This window comes from Neovison vison, chromosome 11 (assembly GCF_020171115.1).
Source record: "Neovison vison isolate M4711 chromosome 11, ASM_NN_V1, whole genome shotgun sequence".
NCBI classification, from domain to species: domain Eukaryota; kingdom Metazoa; phylum Chordata; class Mammalia; order Carnivora; family Mustelidae; genus Neogale; species Neogale vison.
The window spans coordinates 67,714,003-67,734,058 of NC_058101.1; the positions used below are offsets into that span (position 1 = coordinate 67,714,003).

The 20,056-nt window shown below is 45.4% G+C and overlaps 1 protein-coding gene across 1 annotated transcript in view; it reads left to right on the forward strand.

Annotated features, from left to right (window-relative positions):
* The window catches only part of POLN (DNA polymerase nu), a 114,262-nt gene that overhangs the window by 54,294 nt on the left and 39,912 nt on the right, over positions 1-20,056 (forward strand). The window lies entirely within an intron of this gene.

Consider the following 20,056-nt stretch of genomic DNA (forward strand, 5'->3'; position numbering starts at 1 on the left):
TATTTTTCTCTAGTAGTTAATCCTTTTGAAAAGAGGAGTGGGTAACTAGAATGCCAAGATTTCTCTAATTATGAAAAAACCAATGGCTCTTCACCAAAAATGCAGCCAATCGCTAGAGAACGTAATAGAGATATTGGAAGAGTCCAAGGTGGGAGCGTGTGCTCCTCCACGCGGGTGTGCAAGCTGTAGGGGTGGGCCCAGGCATGTCCTCCCCATACTCCCGCCCCCCTCAGGGCCAGGAACACATCAGGCTGGGAGGGACAGTCCCTGCCTGACAGTGACCTGCACTCACAGAGAATTCTGGAGGCAGACAGCCTTGGGTTTTGTGGGGTAGTTTGGCAGTGTCTTCCAACGCCTGAGTGTCCTTGTGTGTCCTCGGTGTTCTTAGTATGTGACTTTTCCTTATCCTGGCTCTTGTGCTTGAACCCCTGCTGCCTTTTGTGCAGAGCGGGCCAAAGAGGGAAGGAGTGGGCTCCCCCCGAGACCGCCCTTGCCGGGGACGGGAGTCCTGCCCAAGGCCCTGCTGGAGCAGCGTTATGAGGCTGCAAGGGAGGCTGGTAATGGCCACTCTCTAGTCACAATAGCCACCAGGGCCAGGTACGCTGCTGCCTGGAACTAAGTCGGTATTGTGCCAGGAGGAAGAAGAGGCACGGTGCCTGCTGTCCATCCCTTCCCTCCATCCCGCTGCAGGCCTCTCCTCCAGGCTGCCCCTTCTGGCGGCCTCCTCACCCATCCCACCTTATCTGGACGTTCGCTCACCTCAAGAGTCACCCTCAAGGCACTGCTCTGCGACGGCTGGCCTCTGTGTTCTTGGGCCACCACATATCCCTCTCTGTCCCCCTCACTGTCTTTCTGAAGGCGTGTGAGCCCTGTGAGGGCAGGGCCATGTCCCCTCATCCAGCATGGGCACTAGCCCCTCTCTACCTCAGCCCCACTGAGCCACTGGATCCCAGGTGCACGCCTCACTCAGGCCTTTCCTTCCCCCGGCTCAGGAAGCTCTTTCCCCGAGTGTCCCTGTGATTCACCCTCAGCTCAGTGCGGGATGCCTCGGGTTCCGTCAAGGACCTGCCCTCCCTGCTGCGGCATGTCTCTCCATGGTCTCCATCCTGCCTGTCCCACTGGAATGTCAGCTCACGGACGCATGGCCACCTGGCCACTTCCCCCATGGTGCTCATGGGCTGTGGAGTCTCCACGAGCATCTGCCAATGAATGAGGGCCTAGCATGTGGGCCAAACAGTCCTGTCAGACAGGAAGCATCTCCTCTCCAGACCCCCCACCCCACCACAAGACTTAGTTGAATTTTTTTAAAAAATCAGGAAGAAGTATTGTTGTCAAGGTGACAGAAGAAGGAGGATACTGCCATACACTGAACTGAGCTTTAAAGAGTGGTTATGGGTATTAGGGTTATGGCGGCATGCGTGGTGAAAGCAACAAACTTCACAGCAGAGCAGAGCATTACGCCAGGCGAGGGGATCAGCATGTGGATGGCAGGACAGTCTGCCATGGTCAGGCTCACTGCCTTCTTCCAGCAGCCTCCATCCGGCCCTGAGTGGGAGCTTTCTCTCTGTATCCCTTCCTTGTCCTAAGCGCTGTCCCTCCCCCGACATGGGCCAACCTGCCAGATGGGGCCCGTCTCACACTGGGACCTCACAGAGCTGTGGTCTGGGTTCCTCTCCTGCCAGCTGCTCCTCAACTCCCAACTGTTATCTTGAGGCCCCCTCATACCCCCAGCCCACCCAGGCTTCCTCTTCTTTGTGGGTTCCCTTTCTGTGAGTCCCACCTGGGATGCAGCCGAGACTCCCCTTCTGTGGCTCCTGCATGCCTAGGCATGCAGTTGTGACCTGTTGGATGACCACTAGGTAGGTAAACGAGAGCATGATGGACCCGTGCCTCCCCATCGATCTCCATCAGCTGCCCATGTAGGACTTACTATTCTCTTTACTTCTCCCCTCCTTGGTTGCATGTTTCCAGCCCCGGGTGATCCCATCCTCTCCTTTCCTAGTGCCCAGTCCCAAGGTGCTACAGGAAGCCATGAAGTGGTAAGTGAGTGAGTCCACCATAAATTTGGGTCATCTGACCTGAGAGGGACCCTTACTAGTCTCTCATCAGCTGCTCCAAATGTTTTTAGACTTGCCACAAATGTCTACTTTTCTCTCTTAATCTCAAAAGAGAACCTCATCTTTTACATGAATGACAAAGAAGGGGGCCTCAGACATGAGCCCCTGAACTTCCTCCCGCTTTGCCTCAGTGTGTCATTGTAGGTCCTCCTCCCAGTCTACAAAGTTTCCTGTCTCAAAAGAGAAAGCATCCTCTATTGCCAAAATCAAGAAATCAGGGGGTGCCTGGGTGGCTCAGTGGGTTAAGCCGCTGCCTTCGGCTTGGGTCATGATCTCAGGGTCCTGGGATTGAGTCCCGCGTCGGGCTCTCTGCTCGGCAGGGAGCCTGCTTCCTCCTCTCTCTCTCTCTGCCTGCCTCTCTGCCTACTTGTAATCTCTCTCTGTCAAATAAATAAATAAAATCTTTAAAAAAAAAAAAGAAGAAAGAAATCAGGACTGCGCATTGTACATCTCTAGGTAATGCAACACATTTACACATTAGTGTGAATGGCACCTCCTAGAATTGTGTAGTGCACAACCAGTACAACTTTACATGGCAGTCCTCATGTGGATTCCCTTTATTTTCCATTTTTACTCTAGCATTATTCATTTCCCCTTGTTGACTTGACCTCCCCCTGCCCCCACTGAAAACAACAACTGTCTAGGGTTGCCTTCAGGGAAATCCTATTTTCAAACCCATTGGAGCCCTTTAGTTACTGTTTAAGTACAAAAGAAAGTCTACACTTACTCCTTGTTCTTTCTCATTGCTGGCTCCTTCTTGCTTTTTTGAATAAACTTTCACTTTACCCACTTAGGCTTTTCTTCTTCCAGTTTGGAGCCTAGAACTCCTTCCCATCTAAGACAGTGACTACCTTTCTTTGGGGTGCAGTCAGTGCTGAAGTCCACAGCTTCAGCATGAGCATGCTCAGGCACTGCCCACCTGCAACCCCCAGTTCAAAGGCTCTGCAGGGGTCAGTCACTGACCCTGGGCACCTCCAAGTCCCATACTCTCTCCTTGCCCACTGCTCTAGGGAGTTGCCCTTCTCCTTGGTGGGCTCCATCGGTTCTGTTTAAAATTGAGATATCATTTACATACCATAAAATTCACCATAAAGTATACAATTTAGCATTCTTTAATACATCACAAGGTTTTGCAACCATTGCCACTGCCTATTTCCAGAACATTTCCATCCCTCCAAAGAGAAACCCCACTCCCGACTCACATTCTGTCACTCCCCGTTTTTCCTTCCCCCCTGGAAATAGCTAGTCTCCTCTGTCTCTCTACATCCGTCTGTTCTGGATTTTTCACATTAATGGAATCATACAATATGTGGCGTCCTGTGTCTGGCTTCTTTCAAAGAACGTAATATTTTTAAGTTTCATCCTTGTGGTTGCAAATATCAGTACTTCATTCCTTTTTATGGCTGAATGGTATTCCATGATCTGGAATCATATATTCTGTATATTTTGATTTAAACAAGCAAATAATCTTCCATTTGTTTATCCGTTCACAGTTGATGGGCATTAATCCTGCTGTGAACACTCACATATAAGTATTCGCATGAATATGTGGATTCATTTCTAATGGGTAGATACCTAACAGAATCGCTGGTACATAGAGTAAGTCTGTGTTTAACTTTTTTTCCTTGTGGTAGAATACAATAATATAGGATTTACCATCTTGGCCATTTTAAAATGTACAAATCAATGGCAACCGTATTTAATTTTTTGAGGAACAAAAGAGCGACACGACTTTACAGTCTCACAAGCAGCTGTGGGGTTCCAATTCAGTACTTCCTATTATCTGTATATTTGGTTCCAGCTATCCTGGTGGGTGTGAGGTGTTGTCTCCCTGGGGTCTGACTCGCACTCTCTGATGACCAAGTAGGCTCAGCTCCTCTTCCTGCTCATCCTTTTTGCTTTATCTTTGCCTCTTTCCCCTCCTCTGCACCTGGAACAGAGGTGCTGACCCAGCTTCTTCCCCGAAGATGTCTCTTCTTATGTTTCACTCTCCCTCTAGTGAGGAGATCACATAATACAGAGTTTTTTAAGCATGTAATAGATTTGGTTACATCCCTGCCCTCTCTCCAGAGGTATGGAAAGCAAGGACAAGGAAGAAAATAATAAAGATAAAGGCAGAAATCAATAAAATCAAAAGTAGGAAAACAATAGAGAAAATCGATGAAACAAAAGCAGATTCTTTAAAAAATCAATAAAATTCATAAACCAACAACAACAGAAAAGAGCACACAAATCATCAGTATCAGAGATGGGATAGAAGATATTAATACAGATCCCAGAGACATCAAAAGGCTAATAAAGGAATATGAAAAACAACTTTATGCTAAAAAATCCAACAATTTAGGAGAAATGGACCAATTTCTTGAAAACCACAAACTACCAAATCCCAACTAAGGTAAAATAAGTAATCTGAATAGTCCTACAATCATTAAAGAAATTGAATTTGTAATTTTTAAGTTTCTGAAAAATAAAGCTCCAGGCCTGGATGGTTTCCCTGGAATATTTTACCAAACATTTAAAGAATTAACACCTGGGGGGCCTGGGTGGTTCATTTGGTTAAACAGCTGCCTTTGGCTCAGGTCATGATCCCAAGGGTCCTGGGATCGAGCCCCCCATCAGACTTCCTGCTCAGTAGGGAGTCTGCTTTTCCCCCTCCCTCTGCTCCTCCCTACTGCTTGTGTTCTCTCTCTCTCTCATAAATAAATAAAATTTTTTTTAAAAAATTAACACCTGATTATATATAGCTTCTTCCTGAAAAATAGAAGAGAAAGGAACACTTCCCACTTCATTCTGTGAAGCTGTTATTTAATATGATGCTTAAACCAAAGAAAATAAAAGCTAAATAAATCAACAACAACAGCAAAACCCAAACCCTCTGCAGACCAATATCACTCACAAACTTAGGCGCTAAAACCCTCAACAAAATATCAGCAAGCTAAATCCAGCAATGTCTAAAATAATTATTCACCATGTCCAAGTGGGATTTACTCCAGCCATTCAAGATTGCTAAACATTTGAAAATCAATTAATATAATCCACATGTAATTAAGCTAAAGAATGAAAATAATGTGATTATATCCATTGACTCAGACAAAGCATTTGACAAAATCCAATATCCATTCATGATAAAAATGCTCAGGGAATTAGAAAGAGAGAGGAACTCCCTCAACTTGATAAAGAGCATCTTCAAAAAACCTGCAGCTAACAGCACATTTCATGGTGAAAGCCTGAATGCTTTCCCTCTAAGATCAGGAACAACTTGTTAGTATTGAATGTTGAAGCTCTAGCCACTGAATGAGGCAAGAAAAAGACACAAATGGTATGCAGATTGGAAAGGAAGAAATAAAACTGTCTCTGTTTGCAGATGACATAGTTGTCTATATAGACATCTCAAAGAACATACAAGAAAAGAGTTCTTTTAACCTCTAGAACAAGGAAGTTCAGCAAGGTCACAAGACACAATAGTAACACATAAAAATCCAAGTGCATTTCTATAAGCTGACAATGAACATCCAGAAAATCAAAATTAAAAACACAAGACAATTTAGAATCACTCCAGAGATAATGGAGTCATATGCAAAGTATCCAAAGATAATGAAGTACTTAAAAACTTGTTAACAAAGGATGTACGGGATCCCCCTGTGTTAGATGACAGAGGAGCAGGGAAAGCTGTCCAAGACAACCTAGTGAGTGCAGACATACTACACGCGTGCAGCAGAAGACCCAACGTGGTAAATGTGTCCAGTCTTCCTAGACTTATATGTAGGCTTAATTCCAACCCCATGAAAACTGAAAGAAGTACTTTGTAGACACAAATTAGCTTAGTTTAGATTTATGTGGAAAGGCACAGGCCCTGGAATAGCTAAAACAATCTTGACAATAAAGTGGGAGGAATCACTACCTGATATGAAGATATAATATGCAGTAATCAAGAGAGTGGGGTGTTGGCAGAGACCAACAGAACAGGAAAGAGAAGCCAGAAATAGACCCACACAAATATGCTCAACTGATTTTTGAAAAAGGTCTGAAGTACTGGGCAGAAAATAATTCTCTTCAGATTCATGGTTAAGCTGATCACCCAAAACCCAACTTGAGAAGCTCGTGTCTACATTGGATACTGTCTGTGTCTTTTCTGCATCTTATTAGCTTGTATTAGTTTTTGAGAGAACTTCAAAGATAAGAAGCTTTTAATATTTGCATGATGGTTGCCTCTAATTCCCCACACTTGTGACTTAGACTATAATTAGTTGCTGTGGAAATGATTTTTATGTTCCAAACAGAGGACTAGAATAGCACATGGTAAAAAGCCACAAGATCAAGTATACGCTTAAAAATGTTTGTTTCCTGCAAATGTCTTATTGTTTGAAACTCAAAAAGCAAACAGGCAAGTTGATATTCTATTTTGGAATATTTTTTTAAGGATTTTATTTATTTGACAGAGATCACAAGTAGGCAAAGAGGCAGGCGGAGAGAGAGAGGGGAAGCAGGCTCCCTGCTGAGCAAAGAGCCGGATGCGGGGCTTGATCCCAGGATCCTGGGATCGTGACCTGAGGCGAAGACAGAGGCTTTAACCCACTAAGCCACCCAGGCACCCCTATTGTGGAATATTTAATAACATTTCAAAGACTTACAATTTCCTTGAAAAACTTTTAAGGATACACAGATTACATATAAAAATGGAGATGCAGAACAAGTTTTCTGTAAAGCTGTGATTTGGTCAATGAAATCCTGAGACCCCAAGAGCTGGGACCAATCTTAGAGCCACTGCCACCAGCTTCAGTATTTCCAAATGCATGTGGAAGACAGCCATTCTACACTGTGGGTCCGAGACAGGCCACAAGGCATCTTTCTACAGGGTAATCATTACATATTTGCCCCATTTCTAACAGTTTTTACAAAATGCAGGTGAACACCTTTCCTTATTGGCTGTGCATTCAACTCAATTTTTCAGAGTGAAACTTGAAAAAGAATTTTTCACTGCAGAATATATCCATTTTTCTTCTGCTTAAGGCCTCCTGGGTTGCTTTTCTGAGATATTCTTCCATAAGGCAAGTGTGGTAGATAGTGTTGTGGGCTACTCCCCCTCTCTGGGGAAAGATGGTGCTTCTCTACCCAGCAGATGTCAGACTTGGGCCTGTTACTTGCTTTGGCTAACAAAATGTAAGCAAAAGTGACATGTGTCACTCCTGAGCGGAGGCTTTAAGAAATTACACATGATTCCTCTTGATTTCTTTTCTCTCTGTCACCATAGCTGGCCACATTGATAGAGGCCACTCTGTCATCCTGCATTATATATGGCAGAGCAGCCTGGGAGCAAAGCGTAGTGAAGAGGAAAGATAAACTTTCTTTGCTATAAGCAGAAAGATTTGGGAGTAATTTATTATGGCAGCATCACTTTGCCTATCCTAGGATCTATAGGACTTGGTGCCAGAAGTAAGAGGTTATATAACAAATCCTAAAACATGTGGCTTCAGAGAGGGGTGGCAGGCAATGAGGAGACACCCACTGGAGGCTGGAGGATGGCATTTGGTAAATGGCATAACATTCAGTGAAACTGTCTTTTGTGATCATTTGTGAGGCAAGTGATACCCTAATGAGCTGAGGCTTTAGGCAGAGTGGACCAGCAGAACACTAGGACATGCTCTGGTTGGTCTTGTCTGCATGTGACAAGGTACTGTACAAAACAAACTCAAGAGAAGAATTGGCCAGTGTACAAGTAGGCATGAAAGGGAAGAGAAATTCCAGAAAATTGGAGTCTTTAATGCATTTGAATATAGAAATGATTTTCGTCTCTAACTAGTAAAAGATGAATCTGAAAAGGGTTTTGAGCAACGAAGGCCAATTAAAACGTTGCCTTTAGCAAATTAAAGGTGTGGCCTTAATGCCTACTGTTATAGACTCTGAAAGAATCAAGGAGGCACCCAGAAGTTTTTAGTTAGACCACATAGCTCTGGACAAAAAGAGACTAGCAGTGGTTTTCCCACAAACTCCTGCTAAACTCAAGGTACCTGCAGTAAAGCCTAGAGAGAGGATACACCTCCAAATGAGTTATGGATGGGTCTGTTGGCACATGGAACTGAAAGTAGTCAAATGGAACTGATTATGTTTCTGAGAGTTGTACTTCCCAGGGGACCACCAGTCTGGACAAAAGAGGCGTCGATTGTTGAAGACTTAAACCCTGCAACCCCACATCTTCTATGGGAAGAAGTCATCTGGGAAATAGGCTCAACCTCAGGGAGAGAAGATATCTCACTGCCCTCTTATATGTAGCCAAGAAATACAATAGAAGAGGAAATCCCAGGAGATGGATAAAAGGTCATGGAGAGCAGTGGACTAGGAATATACTCTTGGGGAACAGATTCAGGGCCTCCTCAAGGACCCTCTTTCACTCCCAGAGAAGGATCTTCTCAGCACGTACCCAATGAGAATGCTGTGGACCACTGACTGCCTTGCGTCTCACTCTTCCCCTTTCCAGACAGGTGTGTTCGCTTCGGTCATCTCGTGCCGCCCAACAGCCATACCTCACCCGTGTGCCAGGAAAGAGCCTTGACTTTTTAGCCCATCAGCCTTCAGAGCAAGAGGAGCCACATCAAGACCTGACATAAAGATGATCACAAAATCTTGATGGCCTGCTCAGATGGGACTTTGGATTGTCACCTTCGCAAGGGGGAGGAAAGCATGTATGTGTGACCAGAAGGGTGGACCGTGGTACAATACACTATTATTCAAAAATCTTTGTTTTTCTCCCCAGAGAAAGAGTATACTTCCTCACCCGTTGACTCTGGCTTGGCTAAGTGACTTGCTGCAGCCAATGGCATGTGAATGGAAGTGATGTTTGTCACCATTGGGTCACATGTGGTTCTCCAGGCTGTCTTCTTCCTCTGCCATGACAGCCATCACTGTTCCAGATACAGGCTGGGCTGCACTCCTGAATCACAGGATATAGGTCACATGAGGCAGAACCTCAGCAGACCCACGGCAGGGGTGCTGGTGAACAAGGACCAGTCCTCTCTCGGGTAGGTCTCTGACTACAGCCTTGCCTATCCTTGCCACAACAGTGGTGCTGTCTGCTTCTTTAGTAAGTTTATACCAGGCTTCAGTAATCTCTGAGTGCTCTGGGTACTCCAGGCTTACTCCAGGCTGATTTTCCATGACCGCCTAAGATGTTCTATGCCTAGAAGGCCAAGAACAACTTAGAGGGGTTTTGTTGGGTTACCACTAACAGTGCTGAAGAACCTCCTTGCAACCTTGTGATTGGGTTCCTGGGGCACACTGCCAGATGAAGGAGGAGCCAACCTTATAGGCCACATCCTCTGGAAAGTTACATGATCCCCTTTGCAACTTTCTTCTGTGCACAACTCACCCTATACTAGATGTCCTAACATGTGGCTATCTGAGTGGGGCTGTTTTTTAAGTTTTAATTCATGAGACTATTAAAGAATAAATTTCTAGTTAAGATGTAAAAAAAGGAAAGATCACAAGAGACTATTGTTCTAATCCTAACACTAAAACCAAAATTAATAAAGTACAAAATTAGTTTTTCTAAATTTACCAGCAAGCTGAGGATATAACTAAGTGAATAGAACTCCAGACAGAGATGAGCCCTTCACAGAAATGAAGAAACCCAAGGCTTTTCTCATCACTAGTGGAGGGCCAGCAGAGGAGGACTTTGTCTTAAAATGGGGAGGAAGAGACCAGCTAAACTTAATTACATGTGGGTTGGTGTGACAGAATTCTAAAGTGGCCCAGCTACAGAGCCCATCACTTAACACCTCTGTCCCACAAGTCTTCACAGAGGGTCTTGAGGCAGATATCAAGGCTGAGGGCAGGACAGGTGCAGCTGAAAGTAGTCAACTCACAGCATCCCAGGGCCTTCAGCCACCAAGGGCTGGGTTATGGTGGAAGTCTGGGAGAGCCCACAGCCCTCTAACAGGCATTCTAGTACAGGAGAACTCTCCCACAGTGTGAAAAGCTGGGTGAGACAGGAGGGCAAGATGAAATTCCTAGCAACCCAAAAAGCTGGCAGCGGGTTGGTAACACAAAGTGAGATTGACTATGGTCTGAAACACTGACAGTGTAAACTGTGAAGCTCCGAGAAATCCTGGCAATTGTGCCACTTCTCAGACTGCTGACCCCTGGAAGGGATATTTCTGGTCCCACTTGCAGAACATTACAAGCCAATAATGAACTGAATCATACCAAAGTTAAATAAAGTCCAGACCCAGACCAACCACAAATCAAATTGACTTTGCTCCCAGCTCTAGTGACCCAATATAAAAAAGTGGTGTATCCATAGGAACTATGTATGTACTTCAGTCTCTACTTTCCTTTTGTGAAAAATGTCTAGCAAATAATTTTTTAACATTTTAAGACCTAAGATATAAGAAAATGTGCTTACAACCAAGAGAGTAAGCAGCAATATAAGTCAACCAAAGAGATGGCCCAGATGTTGGAACTATCAGAAGAGATTTTTTTTTAATTATAAAAATGCCAAAGTATCTAAATGAACAAGTAGACAATATGTGTTAAGAGGTGGTTAATTTTAATAGAGATGTGAAAACAATAAAAAGACTCAAATAGAAATGTAAAAGATGAGAAATACAATGGCAAGACCAAAAATCCATAGATAGCTTCACAGCAGACTGGACCCAGTGTAGGAAAGAAACATCAACTTGAAGACAGGCCAGTAGGAAGTGTCCCAGATGAAACAAAAAGAGGAAAAAAGTGAAAACCACCCAACCAACCAGAGTCCAAGATATGCGAGGCAATATAGTGGTTTAACCTGTGTATATTTGGCATCTTATGAGGAGAATAAAGAGTCTGAAGGTAAAATGGCTGAGAACTTTGCAAAATTGATTAAAGATATTGATCTGCATATCCAGAAAGCCCAACAAATCCCTAATAAGTTAAACATGAAGAGAACCACACATTAGGCACATTACAGTAAAACTCACAAACGCCAAAGAGAAAGAAAAAACCCTGAAAGCTGCAGAGGGAAAAAGACACGTTATATAGATAGAAGAGTACGTATTACAGCTGACTTTTCCCAGAAACAGTGGAGACCAGAGGATGAAGTGATGACACCCTTGCTATGCTGAGAGAGTCCATCTAGATTTCTGTATCCAGAATTATCTCCCCAAAATGAAGGCAAAGTAAAATAAACAAACGTGTCTTAGCAGACCTGCTCTACTTTGATACCAAAAGCACCCCTTCAGGCTGGAGAGCATGAGGCCACTGGATCTGGAGCTACAGGCAGGAATAAAGAGACCGGAGACAGTGAGGACAGATACAGAAACTTGCTTAGCTTCATTTTACAGTTTATTTTAAATATTTTGTATAGTTCTACATCTGACTTATATATGGTTTTGAATTCTTGAAAAGATTTTAAACAGTTTTTTAAGTTTACAGTGTAGAAATAAAATAGAATCTATATATGAGTGAAACCATAGGATAATTTACTCATACATGGAATATAAGAAACAGTGCATTCGTGCCCCGTACTGGCTACCAAAAAAAGAAAGAAAGAAGGAAAGAAAGAGAGAGAGAGATAAAGAAAGAAAGAAAGAAAGAAAAGAAAGAGAAAGAAAGAAAGAAACAGGGCAAAAGACCGTAAGAGAAGGGAGGGGAAAACTGAATGGGAAGAAATCAGAGGAGAGAGACAAATGATGAAAGACTCTTAACTCCAGAAAACAAACTGAGGGTTACCGAAGGGATGAGGGTGGGGGCTGGGGTCACTGGGTGACAGGCATTAAGGAGGGCATGTGATGTAAAGAGCACTGGGTGTTAATACACAACTGATGAATTGTTGAACACTGCATCTGAAACTAATGATGTACTGTGTGGCAGCTAATTGAATTTAAATTTAAAAAGAAGAAAATGTAAGACATAAAAAGTACAATGGGGAGGAAGGTGAGAATGTGGAATTATGTTATTTCAAGGTTCTCACACTGCCAGTGCTGCACTGTAATCGTATCTAAAGGCAGACTGGCGACTTGAGGATGGGTGTTGTAATTTCTAGGGCAGCCTGTAAAACAATATCTGGACAAGTCAGTGCAGGAGATAAAATGGGATATTAAAAATATGTGGTTTGGGGCACCTGGGTGGCTCAGACAGTTAAGCATCTGCCTTCAGCTCAGGTCCTGATCGGAGAGTCCTGGGATCCAGCCCCGTGTCAGGGCTCCTTGTTCAGTGGGGAGCCAGCTTCTCCCTCTGCCCCTCCCCACCACTTGTACTTGCTCTCTCTCTCTCTCAAATGAATAAATAAAATCTTTAAAAATAAAAATTAAAAAAATGTGATTCACCCAAAATAATTCAAGAAAGGAGGAACAGAGAACAAGATGCAAATGGTGTAAACAAAACTAAAATACTGAGATGAGAAGTTTAAACTGCAAAATGAAGACCATTTCTAGAAATAAAAAGAGACATTTCATGGTGATAAAAGACAAAATCATCAAGAAGGTGTGACCATCCTAAACCTGAATGTACCTAACAAGAGAACTTTAAAAAGCTTGAAGCAAAAATTGACAGAACTAAAGAGAGAAACAGAATGCATTTTACTTATTCAGTCACTGAAACAGCCCTTGCTTTTCCCAAAGCGAAATGTATTTTTAAATGAAGTTCAATAAATATGTAATTAAGATGTCATACTATTACTCTTTAGGAGACACATTATGGCATTGATTTCAAGATACATGCATTGCAAACATCTGGTTATCACACATTACTATTTTTTCCTGGACTCCATGTAGTGCTTCTGTACAAAAGTTCTGCTGCGATGACTGATGACAGTAAAGGCTCCTCTCACTTTGGAGATTTTTTCTTTTCTTTCTCCTTATCCAGTCATTTTCTTCTAAGTGTGCTGTTTGATCTTCCAGACTCTTCTATTAAGAGGTTGAGCGGTTCTGTGGTGTGATTAATTCTTTCCAATATTCCTACAAGAATTGGCAATTTTTTAAAAGATTTTTTATTTATTTATTTGACAGAGATCAGAAGTAGGCAGAGAGAAAGAGAGGAGGAAGCAGGCTCCCCGCAGAGCAGAGAGTCCGATGATGCGGGGCCCAATCCCAGGACCCTGGGATCATGACCTGAGCTGAAGGCAGAGGCTTTAACCCACTGAGCCACCCAAGTGCCCCAAGAATTGGCAATTTTTAAACAACTCCGTGGTTTATGGGCCTTCAGAGTTTCCTAAGGCTACCTGTTCTCTAAAACATCCCAGGAATGACATAGGCAGGTTAATGAACACCGCGAGATGGTCAAGTCCTGTTGATAAGCGGAATCATCCCCAGTGGGAGTGGATTATTCACTGCTTTTTCTTGTCAAAAAGGAGAGTGGCTTTGCGTGTCTGATGACCATGCTCATTTTGCTGCTTTCCCACTGCGGTGCTGAAGACTAGTGCTTCATACAAAAGGGGAATGGGCCGTTGGGGGGGAAGCAGTAAATGTCAGCCACCAACCTCTGGTAACACCAGGGACATCTCTGGTCAGCCACAGCCGAGCTCCAGAGTTTGGGCAACACACAGAGTCACAATGCATGCCTTGCAGGGAGAAAACTAGGAGGGAAGAATTAGGATAATACTCCCTTTAGAGTATTCTGAAATTTTAATGGATTTCATTACATGTAATGCAATGAATAATTTATTCTGGAGCCCTATAGAGATTTGGAAGAAAAGTTGGCAGAACTTGGTTTTGTTCCGATGGCCTGTGCACATCCTCTCTTCTGTGCCCAGAAGGCTTCTATCTCTCTCTCTTCTCTGCTTTATGTCCCTTTGACAATACAGACAGCACTCACTGTTATGCCTTGCATTGTTTTATACTCATTTAATACCAACAAGAACCTAATAATAGTATTATTCCCCCATCTTTTCAGTAGACTGAACCCGAGGTTGTTTTAGTAACAGACAAAGTCACACAGTCGCTGCCTAAGCCCCATGATCCATATCCAGTACGTGATTCTAGAGCCATAGCCCTTAACCCTTGGGAGGTTAGGGAGTAAATTCCCCACTCTCTTCCTTAGCCTCCTACTGACAGGGCTTCCACTGGGATTATCAGCTGAAGAGATGTGCAGGGTGAAGCCCTGCACACCAGCCCCAGTGGACACGCTTGGAGGAGCAAGTCCCAGGGTCTAGGCAGTCTTCCTGGAGGCAGATATGGAATCGATGAGGTCACAGATGCAGCCACAGCCACAGCTCCCCCAAGAGGAGCAAGGACACCCTACTTCTCACCCTCTGAGGTCTCCCAGGGTGAAACTGCAGTGCATCAGGGTCCAATTCCTCAGGACACAGGACAGCATGGGGACTCAAGGAGGTAGGAATGGGAAATGCCATGCAGAAACCTACAGAGAAGCATGTCAAGGAAACAGACTCCACAGCCCTGATGGAGCCGGAGTGGAAAGTGGCTGGTGGCGTGGTCAGATGGGCCACTCCTGCCTGCCCCCAAACTGGACCTAGCCCCATTCTGCAGAAGTTGCCCAGCAAGGGCAGGACTCACCACAAGGGAGGGCAGACAGCGTATCGGAGCTGGGGCTGAGCAGTCGCCAGGTCATTCCTCCCCTTGGGACAAGAGAGCTGGTGTGCCAAGGACCCTGCACCTTCTGCCTTCCAGTGTAAGTGCTCCTGACGCTTTACCCAGCACCCTTTTCCCATCATCCACCTGTTCTCAGGACGACCTCTTCCCTTCCCTGTCTCCACCTGGGCTCCAGATCCAGCTGTGCCATCAGCTGCTAGTATGATGAGGTTTTTTTTTTTTTTTTCATTTATAAAATGGGGATACGGATGTCTACCTCCCACGATGATCCCACTCATCTACTCAATAAATACATGAACATCAATCACATGATTCAGCCGTGAAGACAGTTCGTCAGTGGGAAGGATGGACCTTATGCAATGCAACTGAATATTTCATCACATTTTCTAAAAGGTCATAAAAGAGAAGTACAAGTGCAGAGAGAATAATGGACTGTGCCCTGTCCTAGCCCATGATCAGAGAGGCTTCCATGAAGGGGGTGACTGAGCTCTCAGGCAAGAAGATGTCCAGAAGAGAAGGGAAGGTGGCAACAGGCCAGTGGCAGTGAAGGCACAAGGCCCTCAGTGTCGAAGGTGAGGCCCAGGTGCCCAGAGTGTGGGAGCCTTGGGACGTGGCGGTGCGGCCGTCCCAGAGTGCCTCTTGGTCTGAGCACCAGGCCAGCAGCTCTAGGTATTGGTGGTAGCCCCCACAACTGTCCCACAAACACTGAGAACTCAGCATGTCTGGAAGAGGTCCGCACCAGCACTCAGTCCCTGCGGGGGCCAGCCTCACCCAACCCTTCCTCCTTCTCATACCCTGGTTCCAGCCATGCTGGTGTTACCTTGGGGCCTCTTCCCTTCCTGACCTCAGTTCAGGCCCTTCCTACGGCCACATCTACTGTTGTACCAACTTCACATCCTCCCCATGGCCACCGCCTTATCTCGCTAGGATGTGGCCCGGCCGCGTGACCCCTCTTGGCCTTCACTGGCTGATAAGACTCCCCCTCTGCCAGCCGGCAAACCCTGGCAGGCCCACCTGTGAGAGCCAGGAGCAAGAGAGGCGGCTGATGCTGCCACCATTCACGGCTGAGCTGTTTGATGTCCTACAGAGAGAAGCATCACAGCTGGAAAGAAGGAGAAGGATCGTTTCATGAAGACAGCGTCATTGCCTGACCAGGAAACCAAGAGAATCAACGAAAAGAAACCCCTCCATACCAGAGTCTGGAGAAGTCTAGGAGTAAATGAGCACCCAGAAACTGCTTCCTGGTCAACACAACCAGTTATGAGATGTGATGGGGGAAGATGCAGGGAGGAAGATAGAACTATGATAAGCTTAGCAAAAATGTGCAAGATCTAGATAAAAAAAAATTAAAATTTCAAAAGATAGGCAATCTCAATTTTAAAAAGATGTCTTGTCTTTACATCAATGCATAAAATATAGATGTGCCCTATGTAAATATGCCAAAAAAGTCAATGGAATTTTTCTTTTTAGTAACCAGACAAACCTGCAGTTAATGGTGCAAAAATAATCCATAATAACCATGAAAAAATATTAAAGATGAGCAGTAAGGAAGACCAAGTCATTCCAAATACTAAAACATAAAGCCACAGTTACTAAAACATTATGGTATGGGTACAAAATGGAATAGATCAATAGAAAAAAATGAAGTCCAAAAATAGACCCACATATAGATATAAATTAATATATGATTTTAAAAATACTAATTTAAGTGAAAAACAGGCTCTCGAATGATCTATTCAAAATCCTCTGACAGAGTGCGTTTTATCCAGCGAGCGCCTTATGTCCTGGGGGAGGACCATGGTGGCATTCTCGCCCAGCAGGCGAGCCTTTCATTTACGTGGCCTGCGTTCGCATCATTAAAGCAAATGTCAAGTACGACAATTCATCAGAATTACTGGGGCCTGTTGAGATGAGCCCACTCCCTGGACATGGCGTAGATTCTGAAGCCTGGGAGCCCTGTGGACATCCTGAGGGAGATTCAGAAGGACAGTGGAGGGAAGGCTGTCCAGCCCAGTGTTCACATGCATGGGAAGCCAGGAAGTAAGTTTGCATGGACTTCCCCATGTGAGATTTTTTCAAATTGGGTCTTGAAGAGGTTTCTTTCTCCACAGCTGCAAGGCAGGAGGAACATCTCCACTTATTTCTTTGACTTTTTTTTTTTAAACTATGAAGACTTGCCTTTTTAAGGCCAGACTCTGCAATTTCTTTAGTTAGCATTATAAACCAAAGACAGATGCCCAGAGATGAACTTGGCTGAAGAAATGAAGGGCCTGAAGAGGAGCTGGGGCTGCAGGAGGGAAGTGCACAGTCAGGCCCTGCTTTCTTCCAGGTGTCCCCACGAGCTGGGTCTGAGGGGTCACCAGGTTCAACAGTGCGAGGGCCAGTGTCTGAGCGGGCTTTGGAGTACTGGAGGGTGCAGAACTCAGGTATCCTGGGGCTCTGGTGGCCCGTGGTTGTCTGTCCACCGTTCAGAGTGGGGCCATGACGGTTTGCTCAGAGCCCTCAGCCCAGTGAGCAGAGGTCCTCGGCCGGCAGACCTCCCTTCACAACACCACACTGGGGACATGCCCACAGGTAGAGGCAGTGGTCCCTTTCCAGGGCCTTCCCTCTGGTTGGGAATCCTCTAGTTCATTGTCCTCCTCGTCCTCATCTGTCTGGGATTGTATAGGCCTGTCCAGGCTCACACCGAGGGGACCTGAGGGGGGTGACAGCTGGGGAGTTGGGGCACTCCTACATTCAACCTCCCTTCTCCCCGCGCTGGGTATCACCTGTTCTCTCAGCTGTCACCCCAGCCTCCCCCGCCCCCACCGTCTTTTATAAATGTGCAGAAATGGAATCCCTTACTGCTGGTAGCCCCTCTCCTGCTCCCTTCTTTCTGGTGATTTATTTTGATTCCTTTGCCTTATTTCAGCAGAGCCTCAAGAGGGAGCAGAGACAGGGCTTAACTAGGGCCCTGTGGGTTGGCTCTCGGCAAGGTGGCTGCAAGGCAGAGGGGTCACACATCGTCTCGGGGAGGCTGACAGGCTCGAACCAGGAGAAGTCAGTAGAGGGGTCAGAACCAGCAGGTTGGAGTTGATAAGGTTTAGGATATGGGGCGGGGGGAGTCGGGGGCTGTCAGGCCTGGGTGCATGGTGAGGAGGGGGTCCAGGGGGAGGACCCAAGAGTCCAATCCATACCTGTGCAGTTGGAGAGTCTCTGCTGCATTTACAGAGAGCACCAGGCGGGTAGGTTCAGTAGCCCGAGCTCGGAAGGAGGTCTGGGATGTCATGGCAGACACTCAGGAGCTGGCAGCTGTTAGTGCACTAGGGAGGGTTGCAGCTGTGTGCACGTGTATGCATGTGTGTGTGCCCTGCTCATGCAAATTTCTGGGGCTCAGTCTGATTCATCACCGCCCTTGCAGCCCTGCACAGCCCTCACCTCCCCCGAATAGGCATGAGCTCAGGGCACCACCCACCGCTGGCTGGGATGCCCCTTGGGGCCCAGGAGCCCAGTGAGTGGACAGCCCTGATCCCTGAGCTGATGACTAATCTGCCATCAGGGCCCTGCTTTCTCCTGAGGCCACAGAGGCCATGGAACCATCAAGTGTGGTCCGACCAGGTCCGTGGTAGCCCCACTGCTGGGCTCAGGGCCATGTGGGTCTCCCCACTCTCTGCACCTCATTCTCTCTGAAGCCAAACTTCTTCTCTGCCTGCCTTGTGGGCTCGGCCAGGGGAAGGTGTATCCCAAGGCCTCCAAACAGGATGGCCGGGGCCGTCAGGTCTCCTGCTTCCAGCAACACAGAGACCCCCACCAGAAGTACGGCTTTGCTTCCAGGAACTTGATAGCAGGTTAAGGTCTGCACTTCTCCCCCTAGTCCCCTCTCAGGCAGCTGCCCCACTGCATGCTGGAACTGTTTCCCTGCATCTTTGTGATCATAACATACAGTCAGACCTCATCTTTGCCGGTCCATTCTGTGGAAAGTGAGGTGGCCTTTATTTGCATTTTACAGGACAAATAATGTTCTATGAATTAGCCATTCTGATTTCCCCTTCTAGAAATTATCTTTATATCCTCTGGCCAGTTTTTTATTTTTTCTTAATGACTTGTAGATGTTCTTTATAAATTCTGAGTATTACCCTATTTCTCCTTTATATGCCCAGCATATAGTTGTTAATTATCTCTTGAATTTTTTATGATGCTTTTTATCATACAGGATTTTAAAATTATGATGTAGACTACTTATTTTTCATTCCTGATTATGGTTTGTATTGTGTGTGTCTTTTCATTAATAATCTTATTTGCAGAAACCTGTATTTGCCTTTGTTTTCTTTAATTGCACTTAAGATTTGCTTTTTTTTTTTTTCCTGTTTAGGCCTTCAATGCATCTGGGCTCTGATCTTGTTATTTTGTGATACATAAAAACCAAGGTCTAATTTGATTTTTTTCCAGCATGGCAAGCCTGTGATCCCAGTGCAGGGTCTGGGAATGTCTGCCCTGTGCCCATGGCTTTCCCTCTGTCATACACCAAGGCCTGTGGGAATGGGGCTGCTGCCAGGCTTTCCATTCCATTCCATACAAGTGTTTATCCCTCCATGATACCTTGTTTTATGTTAATTTTCTCTATTTTTGTGTATGATATGAAATAGGCACTTAACTTTGTAATTTTCCAAACAATCAATTCCAACACTATGTAGATTTGAAATGCCATGTCGTCGACTGTGTTTTCATATGTACTATGGCCTGTTTGCGGCTTTCTGTCTCCTTCCGCTGACTTCTCCGTTTCTACATCAGTGTCACTTGTGGCCTTCCATGCCCAGCACAACCCACATATCCTCACTGCTCACCCTCTTTAACATCTTCCTGACTTCTCCTTTGGGCTGTTTTTCAGGTGACCTTAGAATCACTTTATAAAGTTTTCACCCCCAAATCCCACTGGCACTTGGGTGAAACTGCACTAACATCACTCAGCATGGGGACGATGACATCTGCCAGTGCGTCACCTCCAGTCCTGGAGTGCGGCTCATCTTCCATGTATCCTCATGTCCCTTCCTTCATGAAGATTGGCACATTTCTTCTCAAAATTATTGTCAGGCATTTGGGGTTTTTTTTTACTGCCTATGGTGAGTGCAGCCTTTTTATTGTCTCTTCTGTCACATTTTGGCAAGGAAGTATTCTGTATTTACTGTGGGGGTTTTTTGTTTGTTTGTTTGTTTTAATTTTTATTTATTTATTTGACAGAGAGAGATCAGAAGTAGGCAGAGAGGCAGGCGGGGGGGGGAAGCAGGCTCCCCACTGAGCAGAAAGCCCAACGCGGGGCTCGAACCCAGAACCCCGAGGTCATGACCCGAGCCGAAGGCAGAGGCTCAACCCACTGAGCCACCCAGGTGCCCCTACTGTGGGGTTTTTTTAAGATCTAATTTTTCTCCAGAATGTTCATTG